At 43.6% G+C, this 13863-nt stretch overlaps 1 protein-coding gene across 3 annotated transcripts in view; it reads left to right on the top strand.

Moving 5' to 3' along the window:
• The first annotated feature begins 7337 nt into the window (after nt 1-7337).
• FADS6 (fatty acid desaturase 6) overlaps nt 7338-13863 on the top strand; it is a 73369-nt gene continuing 66843 nt past the window's right edge. The window contains exon 1 of one of the 3 annotated variants that reach the window (XM_053375835.1): nt 7338-7513. The gene's annotated coding sequence lies outside the window, so the exon portion shown is untranslated. Of the gene's footprint in view, nt 7514-7813; nt 7997-8206; nt 8405-13863 lie in introns of those variants that run through there. The other 2 variants (XM_053375837.1, XM_053375834.1) reach the window with 2 other exon arrangements.

The raw sequence follows: 13863 nt of genomic DNA, 5'->3' as shown, positions 1-13863 counted from the left end.
CACCTACATAGTGGATTTGATTTGTTGCAGACAGCAAAAATGTAGTGATCACCAGAACTTGCATAGGGTTGTGTAGGTCCCAGTGTTCAGCTGATATTGAGTTTCATTGCTATGCAATGAGGGTGAGGAAGTTGAATCCTTGTTCACCCATATAATCTCACTGTGGGTCATTTCACAGAGGTTAAGGTGCGTTTTCCAGAAGTGTATGCTCAATACTGGGGGCCCAGCAAACAGCCTTGACATTGGCCCAGTTCGCAGCTAATGCTAAACCATGGTTTGCTGAACCAATGCTGAGTTGCCCCATAGGTGACCAAACAAACCATGGCTTGTTTCTCTAATGTTTGGGTTGCAGTCCAGCTGTTCTTGCCTTGAGCCTTTGCAGACTGGTGAGCATCTGGGGTGAGGTGGCCAAGCACACCTGGCTTAAGGAAGGTGTGACACTGCAGCTGAGCACGTTCCCAGAACATAACAGCTGGTGAATCGGGACGCTTATTGGTACAAGGCACTGCATGACAGATCAGTGTACCCCAAATGAGAACTCGTGAAGCCACATCAGTAGAACTCTTCAACAGATGATAATAGGAACTGGGCTTTCCACCCAGGAAATAAAATGTAGGCTATGGGACAAAATGTCCACAAAGAAATACAGTCTGCACAGTCTGTGGCTGTTCTATGTAAACATATAACAAACACAGTGAGTGAACACTCACAACTGCAGTCGTCTTGTGCGTGTCTCTCTCTTTTTCCACGCCACCAGACCAGTAGCATAGCCAGCCAGTCTTGAAATAGCTCTCTGTAGTAGAGTCCTGGCTTTCACCTTGTTTGCTCCTAAACTACTCCCGGTTAATGGACTATAGAATTGGTAGTGCGATTGCACCCTCTGCTGGAAAAGAAGCACCAGAAACATCTGACAACAATTCTGCAAAAGCATGCCCTGTCATGCTTTCTTTAACTAGGCCGGCCAGCAGCCTAGGCGTGCTCTTTCGGTGTGACTGGGGGGGTGTGGCGAAAGAGGTGCAATAGGAGTGCCAGCCATTTGGGGTGTTTTCAGAACTTGCAAATTAAACATGAAGGCGTTTTGTATGCTCCAGGGCATCTCTTCCCCCCCACTCTCTGTATGTGCAATAGATCTACTGGCTCTGCTTGGAGAATGCTGATAAAGGAATTACTGTACTGAAATCTACCTTCCTTTCTGACAGGCGTGGCTTTTTTCTTGCTGCTGATCTCAAAGATATAAAGTGCAATCGCATGCATTCCTACTTGGAAGTATATCCATAGGACTGACTACCAGGGAAGTGTGCACAGCATGGGCAGTTGATGCAGTGCCCTTCAGATATTGTTTGACACTGGGCTAAACAGCCATTCCTCAAGAGATACACAGTAAAAGCAGAGCATGGTGGACGTATAAAAGCACAGTCTTAAGACATTTTGCTGCCTGCAGCAAAAGAAAAGAGGGCATTCTGAGTTAAACGAAGCTTTATCAATTTAATTTCTACTATATAAATGACACAAATCCTGTTAGGTCTCTTAAAATGGCAGTGCCTTAATGTTTGGAAGTGTAACATATTAAATGAAGGTGCAATGATGAATACATTTTACACACACACACACTCATATATATATGTGTGTATACAGTTCTTAGCTTTCCCAGACTGTGCGGACATTCCTTAACAGGGTGACCTTTTGCAAAACTCAGACCGAAGCCTTGTGTCCCTGACAACCTCTTTGCTCCATTCCAGGATTTGTTTCATGACACGATGATTGACATTTGTTTCTCCCTCCCTCTCTCAGCCCATACCACGCAAAATGGAGTGAAACCAATACTAAGCAGTTACTTAGCAGGAGTGTCTTCAGCTGTGGAAGCATCTGAGATCTTAACTGACAGGCTAGCATAATGAGGGGGTGTGAGGCAAAAAGAAGCTGCGCCCATTGCAGGCGGCATTTGGAAACCTCTGGAGGTAGGTGTGTGTTTGCTGCTGCGAGTCAAACCCTGCCAGCTAAGGGGGCGACAGACCTTGCTGCAGAATTTTGAGCAGCTCTGCAAGAACGGCAGCTCTGCTATTGAGCTGTTTCAACACTGGTGGCCCATTGGTAATTGTCCATTTCACATGATACGGGGAGAGATGAAGAGGACACGTTGACCATGTATTCCAAGTTTAAAGATATGCAGGTGCAGTCCACTGGTGCTGAGAAACACCCATTTTACAACTTGATTTTAAGATTGTCTTATGCTACTTTCCTGGGGTCTCCAGTTATCCTCAAGCACAGTACAGTGGTACCTCGGGTTACGAACACTTCGGGTTACAGACTCCGCTATGCCGGAAGTTGTACCTCAGGTTAAGAACTTTACCTCAGGATGAGAACAGAAATCACACAGTGGTGGCGCAACGGCGGCAGAGGGAGGCCCCATTAGATAAAGTGGTACCTCAGGTTAAGAACGGTTTCAGGTTAAGAACAGACCTCCGGAACGAATTAACTTCGTAGCCAGAGGTACCACTGTATATCCTTTTTCCTTTGGTTAAAAGATAAGGCTGTAACCCCTTTGCTATCTGGTCAATGCAAATGCCCCCTGTTCTCCTTCCTCAAAAGAAAAAGATTAGACAGCCTTCCCCCACCTGGTAGCTTCCCAGTGTTATTAGACTACAACTCCCATTAACCAGAAGCCTGTATGGCCCATGGTTAGGAACGATGAGTCCTGTAGTCCAAAGCATCTGGAAGGGGTCTGGTTGGGAAAGGCGAAACCAGGGCAAGAGGGGCCATCACCTGCAAGGCGCTGGAGAGTGCCTTCACTTGAAACTTGTTCAGCCATTGATGAAGTTGCTGAACTACAATTCTCATTATTCCTGACCTTCAGCTATGCTGGCTGGGCTAATGAGAATTGGAATTTTTTTTAGGGGAGGGATTGGTCTGGATGTCCCCTTCGGATACTTCCCAGGCTCATTTTTTTTTTTAAGGCTGGGGTCTGGAAAATAGGGCGGGGGGCCTGCTCAACTGGTCAAACCTGCCACAGAGGTCTGGCTTTGTTAGATAAAATAGTTGGCCAAGTAGCTTTCATTTTGTTAAAGAGATTATTCCACAAAGCAGGGCTCTCCTGGAAGGAGGGAGCCTTTGGGGAATCGGGACATAGGTGATTCAAGTCTTTTGTGATGAAGGCTTTGCAGGGTTAGCTTTTGAAAGAAAACAGGCGGAAGGTCAGAGAGCTATCGCTGTCCTGATCCTAGCTGGAGACAATATATGCAAGAACAGAGGAATCTTGGGGCTGGTGTTCTGCTTTTGCTTGGTGACACTCACATGCCGAAACAGGCTCCTTGGCTGCTGCTGAAAGGAAGCACAGCTGGTAGGTCAGCCAGGCAGGGCCACCGCCACACGTGCTGATTTGCATGCCCATTATTTATGGCTGTAGCAAATGCATTCTGGAGAGGCATCTTGTGAAACCAGCACACAGGCCAGTGGAGGTTTCACCCCTTCCAACACGCTTAAGTATTTTGCCTCCAAGGCAGAAACTGCTTCAGACTGTGAGCGGCCTTTAATTGGTTCTTTTCATAACAACGAGAAAACAACTGTCCTTTCCTACAGGCAAAACTTCCTATTCCTTCTTCAGCATTTCTATATAGGCCTTTTGTCGCCTTGGTAAAGCCGTCCCATGGATTTAAAACTATGACTGCTTCTTATGACACTTATGACACCAGCCAATCTACTTTACAATCCCCACCCATCTCCCTTTGTTCTTATTTTATGGGTGAGGGTTACCCAAGACTACCCCATGGGTCTACTCAGATCCAAATCCCTCCCACCAGAATATGCAACTGTATGGCATGCTGACTATGGAGGTTAAAACAGTTAAAACGACGACACCAGGAAATAAGATACCAGGCTGGTTTCTAAACACAGTATTTTTCTGGGAAACTATCTGGTATCTTGTTTGAGAAAACAGTACTCTTGATTTCAAGCTCTTTCCAGATAAGTCTCCTTTCACAGCTGCACAATGGCAAGAAAGTTTAATTCTATTTCCTGATCGTAAAGGCAAGATATTCTCTCTCTCAATGTATACAGCAGGTTAGCCTGTACAATTGTCTCGTATGCAAACCATACATTTAAAGCACATGGTTTCCTCCAAAGAATCTTGGTAGAAGTTCTGTACTCCTCACAGAGCTGCAATTCCCATCTTTCTTAACAAACTACAGTTCCCAGGATTCTTTGGGTGGGATACACCACATGCTTTAATTTGCACTGCATAGATGTGATTTGCTCTGGAGTAAGATGGAAGATATTGAACTGAATCAGAATTTTAGTTTCAAATTTAAAAGCTGACTAGTTTCCCCAGGAAAAGTATATTCAAAACATGGTGGGAAATGTACAACTCTGCTTATCAAATAATTTTCTCTTGCACCTATCAATTTTGTCTTTCTTACTGCAAAAGCAGGTCCAGTCATTTCTCTTTGTGGCCTCCCATATATCAGAAAGAACTCTATCCACATAGAGTGAGGTAGCAAAATGTAGTGTAAATATATTCTGCTACCCCATATTTAAGAGAGCACATTCTTATGTGCTAGTATGGTAACTGAAATTTCGCTTTCCCTGTCTATAGAAGTCAACTGTGTGTGTTATCACACCACACCAACCTTTTACAAATATTGTACCCGAATGTGGTTTTGGGTTGTATTCTAATTGTTCAAGATATATGCTTGGCACATGCACACTAAAGCAAAGGAAACTAGCTATGGAAGTTTGAGCATCGGAAATTTAGTTCCGTTTTGATTTTTTTTTGCACGTTAAGTTAACTTCCATATACATTCTATAACATGCAAGCTTTGGACTTACAGGTTTTCCCAGTGAGACGTCTGAGTGAATGCCCTACTACGGCTCACTTCTTTATGCATGTGCAGTGACCTAGGGAAAATGGAAGATCAAAACCTTGCTCGCTGGTGTCCTGAAACACTGCAGGAGTTTTTGGGTTCTTCCCAAATTGAGCAATTACGATCTGCCTACTTGAGTATCCCCTGAAGTTTCAGCAGAAAGGTTTGCTTCCTTCCACAGAAATGTTGTGCAACCTTGCGGTGTGTTAATCAAGAATGTAGGTTATTCCACCCCCCAGGAGATGCTGCAATTCTGCGTGGTGGGTAAACTGATCGCAGAATACTGCCATCTGAATATCTTGTGCTCATCTCCTAGGGATGCTTAAATGTCTGGTGCATCTTTTGCCTTGGAATGTGGATCAGAGGACTGCTTGGTTTATCTCATTCTCAACAATTCCCTGATTCTGGGGTTCTTATGCTAAGCTATAGAAGCAGCCCAAACTGCTGGTTTTCTAAGTGCAAACTTGCTGCCAACCCACTCTGACACTCCTGAAGATAAAGACTAAGGATATCACCAGGATTGTGATTTAGTTGGCATCCCGGTTTCAGAACAATATCCAACTGGCTCAAACTTCTCAAGAGAAACAGTATCACAGACAAAGGACTCAGCTACATTAGTAAAAAACCAACATTTTGAATTCGTTATAAACATGCAAGATGGCACCAGAGAGCAAAAACAAACAACGAAGCGATTTTTACATAGCTTTTTTTCTCGTTTGTTATAACGATTCAATTTCTGACTTATTTATAGCATTCCCCCCCCGCCCCCCGTGTGTAGATCCACCCAAAGCAGACTTTGGGTATTATCAGCTGGAAAGTCGGAAAAATGATGCAACCAATCCCAATGGAAGAGAGGCTCTATGATGTAATATAGGAGGGAGAAGAGGGTTGTGGAAAAGGTTCCTATGACGAGAAAAGAAAAGCCAGGCTGAGATCATCAAAGGATTCTGCAGCAAGATTTCAAAAACTTTTCAAGTCAACAAACCAAAGTCAATCAATGTGAGACTTAGCAGGCCAGATTTTAAATCCACAAACTCTGGAGATTCATAGCTCTCTGTTCCACCCATTTTGAGACGATGCATGGCTGACCTACCAGCCTAACGTAGGGTTTTGTGGATATATGTTACCGCTGCATTAAAGAGCTCCATTTGTTAAGCTTGGCAATTCGTTTCCATTGGGGTGTAAGGACAGGTCAGCATGGCAAGAAGAGCCCAGGAGGAAGCCATCGAGAAAAGCCAGGAAGCGATGTCAGTAGTACTACAGAAGCCACAAAATGAACAGCTCAGCTCAAGGTTTTTTCCCTCTCATGCCCAAACTAGGCAAACCTGTTTGGAGAGAATCGTAGGGATGTCAGAAGTTGGCAGCTATTCAGACTGCCTCACCTTGTGGGATACTCAAGAGAGGAAGAAAAGCTGCTGGATCTTGGAAAGACATCTTGCCATTGCCACTCTCACCAACACCAAAGTGGCTCTACTAATAAAGGGAGGCAGCAAAAACCATGGTGTACAGAGGACAGTAATGAAACCAGACATTCAGAACCAAAACGTCAAGTATTTATAAGAGGAATGTGCTGCTACAAACATAACCATAAGTAACAATAAATTTACACCCCCCCCCATGGATTCTGGAGGCACATCAACTGTTCTAACCACTACAGGGCAAGGATAAAATCAGTCCACATAGGCAGCACACCCTTATCACTATTCTAGGTTTAGCATCTACTGGTTCAACTTACTTTATTTGAAAATGTATTTATTTAAAATCTGCTTTACCCTGAATTCTCTTGCAGTCTGATAACTGAGTTCACAAGGAGAGTGGTTGCTGGTTCACATTTCTTTTAGCACCCAGCTTTTATTTATGGCACCAATGGTTTATAAATCCAAGCTTATATCAAAGATTTATCGGACCCCAAAGAATCCTGGGAACTGTAGTTTGTTGAGGCTTATGAGATTTGTTAGGAACCCCCCCCCCCGGTCTGTCAAAACAAGGGGCTCTGTGCAGCTTAAAACAGGGCAGGCGAAAAAGAAACACCTAATCCAGCATGGTAATGTTCTTCAACTAAGTAGGCCTCATTGCTCTTCATTACACTCATCCAAACTAGTATTTTCACAGCCCAGTGGAGCTGAAGCTGGATGAAAACCAGTTTATTCCAAACGTCTAATACAGCTGAGATGAGCTTCAGCCTTTTCATTTGAGCATGAAGGGGTTGTGGATTTGCAGTCTGGAGGACCCTTAACATGGGTTCACTTCACAGAGCATATAACTCCCAATATCATTCCAACTTCACCGGTTTCCACTTGCTTCAGGCTCCTGCTGTGGACCTTCAAAGCACTAAATCAGGAGTGGGGGTGTATTTGATTCTATGTATTTTTAAATTTAATTTCATGCTACTCAGAAGAAGAAGAAAACAACTTCACCATGTGCTAGACCTTCAGGGAGCAGAGCGTTTTTCTCACAGTTATTATGCCTTCATTAATCTGGTGCGATGGAAGCCACAAACAAAATGGAGTCACCTCCTTGGCATTCCACCTGCTTCCATCTGACTGGTTCAAGGGAACACTGAGGTAGAACTCAGGGACTCAGCCCACGTTTCCAGACGCCTCGTTACATTTCCTGTGTGACTTGGTTTCCTTATTCACAAAAACGAGAAAATCGAGGTATGTTGACGATTAATTGGTGCGTCTAGCAACAGTTGGATCCACAGTCATGGGACTAGTGTTGTCACCATGGCATGAGCTACTACTGGCATATGAGATCTCCATTCACTCTAAGGGTGTGAGGGATATGCACCAAATCCGATATGCTCACAATAAAAGACCCAAATTCTAGGTGTTACTCTTAATGCAGGGATGAGGAACTCTGTGGTGCTCCGGTTGCTGTCGGGCGACACCTCCCTCATACTTGACCACTGGCCATATTGGCTGGGGCTGCTGGGAGCTGGAATCCAACAACAACTGGAGGGCCACAATTTAGCCATCCCTCCCGGACTGATTTGTCAGGGGGAGGACAGGTCTGTAGTGATCTTTCTCCCAATCCCACCTTTATTTAGCAGTTCAGTAGGAAGGCGTGAAAAGAAGCTCTGCAATGATCCTTCCTGGCTTGAAATCAAGAGAAGTTTTAGAGGAAGGAAGCAGAATAATGTGAGTCAAGGAAAAGTTGGGGTTTGGACCAAATCACTCCACCCTACATTGTTTTCAACCTGGGATGGGTTTCAGTATAGAATGGGGGTTCTTTTAGGGGAGGGGCTGAGGAAACTGGTGATTAAGCAAAAGTGAATGCTTGTTGCATGGCACAAATCGGCTAGGGGCCTTGCATATTTTGCAGCAAGGAAAGGAAATCTCGGGCCTAGGAGACTGAGTGAAGCCCTCCAGGCCTCTTGAGGCAGCCCGTTGACTCTTCCCACACCCTGTCCTTTGCTTGGCTGGAATGTGACAATGTACTACCATTGCCCTAGTAGGATTCATTGCCCTGGCTTCTTCTAGCGCAAAAGCTTCATTGAATCTGGCCCTAAGCATTTAAACAAAAAAGGAAATCTGGTCTGGCTTTTGGTGAGTACAGTTGATCTTTTTCAGAGTGTGAAATTTTAGCATATGTAAGATTTAATTCTGTGGGTTATTTTATATGTGCCACTTCAAAACTGTAATAGGTGACGGTGTTGTGTACTATATCCCCTGCCCCCAAGGTTTATGACAGGACATAGTATGCCACTTAAAGTGTTGCAACATCCTTGCTTCTGATGCTTATTCTGCTAGCCCTAGGGAGGGGCAAAAGGCTGGGCACTAATACCCATCCCTAACTCATATTGTGGTTTCTGAGATTTACCCTCTTTAAAGCTTTCCATGGCAGTCTTAAGAGCTAGAAACCTGGGATTATGTATCCTTTTTCTGTGATGAAACTGAGGAATCCTGGTCTGCACAAATATTTCATTTGGGCGAGGGGGCAGCTGTGGAATCATGAAAGAAAAAATGCATGCTTGAATCACCAGTTACAACTGCAGGTAAAGGTAAAGGTAAAGGTACCGTTTACCTTCCCGCTATAAAGCGGTACCTATTTATCTACTTGCACTTAGGGGTGCTTTCGAACTGCTAGGTGGGCAGGAGCTGGGACTGAAAGATGGGAGCTCACCCCGCCGCGGGGATTCGAACCGCCGACCATGTGATCAGCAAGCCCTAGGCGCTGAGGTTTTACCCACAGCGCCACCCGCATCCCTTTGCAACTATACATCAAATAATATTTTCTTTTTTTTGTGGGCTATTCTAAATAAAAGTTGTGGCAGTAGAGGGGGGTGGGGGAATGGTTTAAAAAGTGGTGGTACCAGTTTGGAGTTTTTACATAAATATGAGCGTTCCCAATTTTCAAATGAAGTGATAAAATCCATTGCAGTTTACTGCCATGTGTATATCTGTCACCTCATCACTTTGATCGCATTTTGCAACTACCTGTAACACAAATCTCTTTTAGAAGTAGTGTTGAGAGCCAAATTTGAATAAAAAAGACCTCATTTTATTTCTTCATAAACATGGGATCTACTTCATTGCCCAGGAAATGATTTTATAACTCCAGAGCTTTGGAAGACCTGTGCTAGACCTGTATGGCTGCATTTTTACCATTTGGTTTTATTCTTGTTATTTTGCGGTTGATTGTGGTTTGTGAACTGCTTGAAAGGAAAGGCGGTATATAAATACATAATAATGAAAATAATGGGATCAGCGTTTGGCATCTCAAAACACCCACTGCTCCTTCATGTAATCTGGAAAAGAGCACTCTGATAGCTCGTCCTTTAACCTGGTCATCATTTCACATCCCCGGCACAGAGTTCCTATGTAATTCTCATCTTGGGTAGGCAAGGGGAGCCCATAATCTGATATAACTGCAAGGATTTAAAACTGCGTCCCCCTGCTCCATAATTTCTATTGAGTCTCCAGCATGTCTCTGCAGCCGGGAGATCAGATTTGGAAATTAAGAGGCAATCTGGCACCTATGATACCTATGACAGGTATGCTTGGTATGATGACTCTGGGAGTTGACTTGCCAAATGTCACAAGGCTGAAACGTGGATACTGGCAGTCTCCTCCCTTCTCACAGATACTTACAGCTGGAAAATTATGGGCCAAAGCCAACAGAAGTCAACTGGGTGCTGGAGGCCAGCTTACGAGAGAGTTAGCAAAACATGTGAAGGAAGGGAAGAGAAACTGGTACAATCTTATAGATCCCTCCTGCTAATTCTTTCAGGAGCAGGTGTGGGTTCTGGAAATCTACCTGCTTTGGCCACTGAGACGCGACAGCAGAGAAGCTCAGCACCCTATTAAACCTTATTAAGCTGAATGGGAGTTACTCCCAACTATAAGTATACATGGATTGCAGCCTCAAGCACCTAAGATTGCCTGCTATGGGTAGCGCAGATCCATAAATGCCGCCTTAACTATCCGCCACACAGGAATGCAAGGGAGAACCAGCCACAGAACAAACAATGTGGAGCTGATGGGGATGGAGAGATGCCAGTTTTGTGCCTAAGAGCCTCTCAAGGAAACACAAATGCCTGAACCACTAATAGACTCTTGGCATCCCAGCTAGAGTCACTGCATGTGCTCACCCTAGTCATTTTGGTGTCTCCTCCCTGTGACTCAGCCCTTGCTGATATCTAGCAACAGAGAGTGCTTCTAAGTTAATTACACCCATTGCAACTGGAAGTATTTGCACCAAGCTGGAGACTCTGCAAGAGTTCTTTCGGTCATGCAGAAGTGCCTGTGGTAAATCAAGCCACTTCCCTCCTCATTTGTTCCCAGGTCTACCTTCACGTGGCCATTGGGGTTTGGGCAACACACAGACCAAACATAGCTCATCAATGGACAATATACTTTAGTCCACGCTAGCAGATGAGTTAAAGTTTAACTGTTAAACCATATGCAAAGTTGGATAGAAGTTATGGCCCCACATCTTTCCCAAGCCCATAGTGTGGTCACTGGACATGCAGCTTAAGGTGCAATCTTGTGCCATCCTGTCCTTTCTAATCTTTTAAAAAGATCATAGGGCTTCTCTTCTCCATACATCCTTTTCATTGTGCTTGTGTTTGCGATAGTATTGGGGTAGAATCATAGCATTGCAGGTGTTTTGTTATGTTTTTATATGTGCTGGAAGCTGCCCAGAGTGGCTGGGGAAACCCAGCAAGGTGGGCGGGGTATAACAATAACAACAACAGTTGTTGGAAGTGACCCCAAGGGTCATCTAGTCCAACCCCCTGCAATGCAGGAATCTCAGCTATAGCATCTGTGACAGATGGTGTAGGTACTGTATATACGATCTTGCTTTCAGTACTATTTGTGCCTGCAAATGTTTCGGGGCGGACATACTGCCTCATTTTGTGTCTGCTGAAATCCTGTAATTTTTCATACCACAAGTATTCTGGCTTATTTATTTATTTTGTCCCATTTTTATTGTGCTATATAGTGGTACCTTGGTTCTCAAATGCCTTGGTACTCAAACCCAAACAGTGCTAACCCAGAGGTAAGTGTTCCGGTTTGCGAACTTTTTCTGGAAGCTGAACATACTCCGTTTTGAGTGTTAACGCTTCCGATTTGAGTGCCACACTTCCGCTTTGAGCGTTACACTGAGGTCTGCCTGTTTTTGCTATTTATTTTACGTTTTTGTGACTTTTTTGTTTTGTTTTGTTTTGTTTTTGTGACTGTGTGGAACTCAGTTCGGCTACTGATTGATTGATTGATTGTGTGACTGCAGTAAGTTGTTTATTGCTTTCATTTTATGGATCAACGGACTCGTTAGAGAGTAAAATTCATGTTAAATTGCTATTCTAGAGGTTTTTTTTAAAAGTCTGGAATGGATTAATCTGTTTTGCATTACTTTCTATGGGAAAGCATGCCTTGGTTTTGGAATGCTTTGGTTTTGGAACGGACTTCCGGAACGGATTAAGTTTGAGAACCAAGGTACCACTGTAGTGCAAAAGTGCCTGTCCGGATGGCTATAATGCAGTAACACAGAGGAAGCACAGCAGAGCAGCTAATAAAACAGAACAATGTGCGGATGGTCCAGAGTAAATCCACCACTAATGCACAATTATTGCATCAGTGGCGTGTCACAGAAGACACCAGCAAAAAAGGCAAACACATACAAGGCAGGAGGGGCCCTGAGACTGGCTGACTGAGATGGGGAGATAATGTTTAACGGTGAGGAAGCCAAGGTTGCAATTTTATGCATGCTTGCTTGGGTCAGTATCAGCCTCACTGCAGAAATTAACAGGTAATAAACATTGAGTAAATGGAATAAAGTGCTGCCTGTAGGCAGCGTAAGATTTATCTGCAAGGCTGTTGTCCTCAAAACATTAGTGTGCAATTTACTTCTACTGAAGCTAGTTATTTCGGATCCCAAATAATTAACTGGAAGACATAGCCACCAAGGAGCCTTATAACCCACTTCCTTTCCGCAAAAATGGGACCCACAAGGAAATTAAACAGGACATCTGGCATTTAAGACATCTTATGGGAAAGGTGTTGCCCTAAAAGTTTTATGAATCTTGCTGTGAGGCTCTGAAGCTGCTTACTTAGAGTGTAAGGTGACATTTGAACTTTTCACTCCCAAGCAACAATGCTTCACACACCCACCCCTGCCCCATTTCTTCTTTTCTTGGGAAAAATAGTTGTGGTCACCATTCTGCTTTTATGCCTCCATGTTTTACTAACTAATAAAAATTTTAGTCTCTCTCTCTCTCCCTGTGGTATTTATTGCACTCTTAGTTATCTACCTAAATGGCTTCAAAGCTGTCTGCTTTGCAAGACAAATAAGAAAGAAAGGATAAAAGCCAGAGGGAAATGTGTGGACTACAAGCAAGCCTGCATGACATTGAGGCCTCTTCAAGCAAAAACCATTTATTCAGCAGTCATCCTGATTTGTTTCCAAAGAGGTTGGAAGACACAGGTGTTATCCCACACTTTCTGGTTCATTTCCCCATCACTTGCCTTACAGCAAAAATCCTGAACTTTTTGGGAAGAAGTTTTGTTGCACAATTCCTAACCTCAACTACCATTGCACAACCTGAATTTGCTGGTCTGTGACTGAATTCCATCCCAAAATAGCGGTAGTTTGGAAGCACCCGTACTGTACATTCTATTGAAATAAATGAGAGCTTTGCAGAAAATAAAATAAGACCTATGTATGGTGAAACAAAGAGGAATGAAGCCTGAAAATCCACTTGCTGGATTGCACACATAACATTAATGGTGAAGGAATTATATACAACAGCTCTATAAACTACAAGGAAGGAAAAAGTACCAATAAACCTCTCTGCCTGAAATTTTGGACAAATATCCTTGCACAACACTAAGATCCAATAAAGATCTAAATTCCAATCTGTGTTCTGCATGTAATTTTGAGTAGACAGAAGTTGTAGCCATGGAATCAAGTTGCTATCTATTTCAAAGAGTGACTCCATTTTCTCAGTTACATTATGGATTATTATGGCCTTATATTATTGTTTATTTTATTTTATTTATTGAATTTGTATACCACCCTATACCCAGAGGTCTCAGGGTGGTTCACAGAACAAAATCAAAATATAAAACCACAAAATATATAAAAAAACAAACCCCCCCATTTTAAAAGGGCATAGGATGTCAATCAAAACATGCAAAGGCCTGGTTAAAAAGGAACATTTTTGCCTGGTGCTTAAAGGTGTATAAGGAAGTCACCAGACGAACTTCCCTGGAAAGAGCATTCCACAGACGGGGAGCCACTGCAGAGAAGGCCTCTTCTTGTGTTACCATCCTAGGAGGCTCACAAAGAATTATAGATATTTCAGGATGGAGATAGTCAAGAGATTCTTCTCCTGTCCTCCTCAAAGAGAGTTGAAGATAGCAGAGTAAAACCATTGATGCTCACAGTTGCACTCACTGGTTTTCCTCCCTGGCATTTAGGCTCAGGATATCATCATGATCATCATCATCAGGCACTTGCCAAGGTCTACACCCCTGCAGAGAGCCCATCATCAATGCTAAGA

Source organism: Podarcis raffonei, chromosome 2 (genome assembly GCF_027172205.1).
Source record: "Podarcis raffonei isolate rPodRaf1 chromosome 2, rPodRaf1.pri, whole genome shotgun sequence".
NCBI classification, from domain to species: domain Eukaryota; kingdom Metazoa; phylum Chordata; class Lepidosauria; order Squamata; family Lacertidae; genus Podarcis; species Podarcis raffonei.
This window is presented reverse-complemented; position numbering and strand designations above follow the sequence as displayed.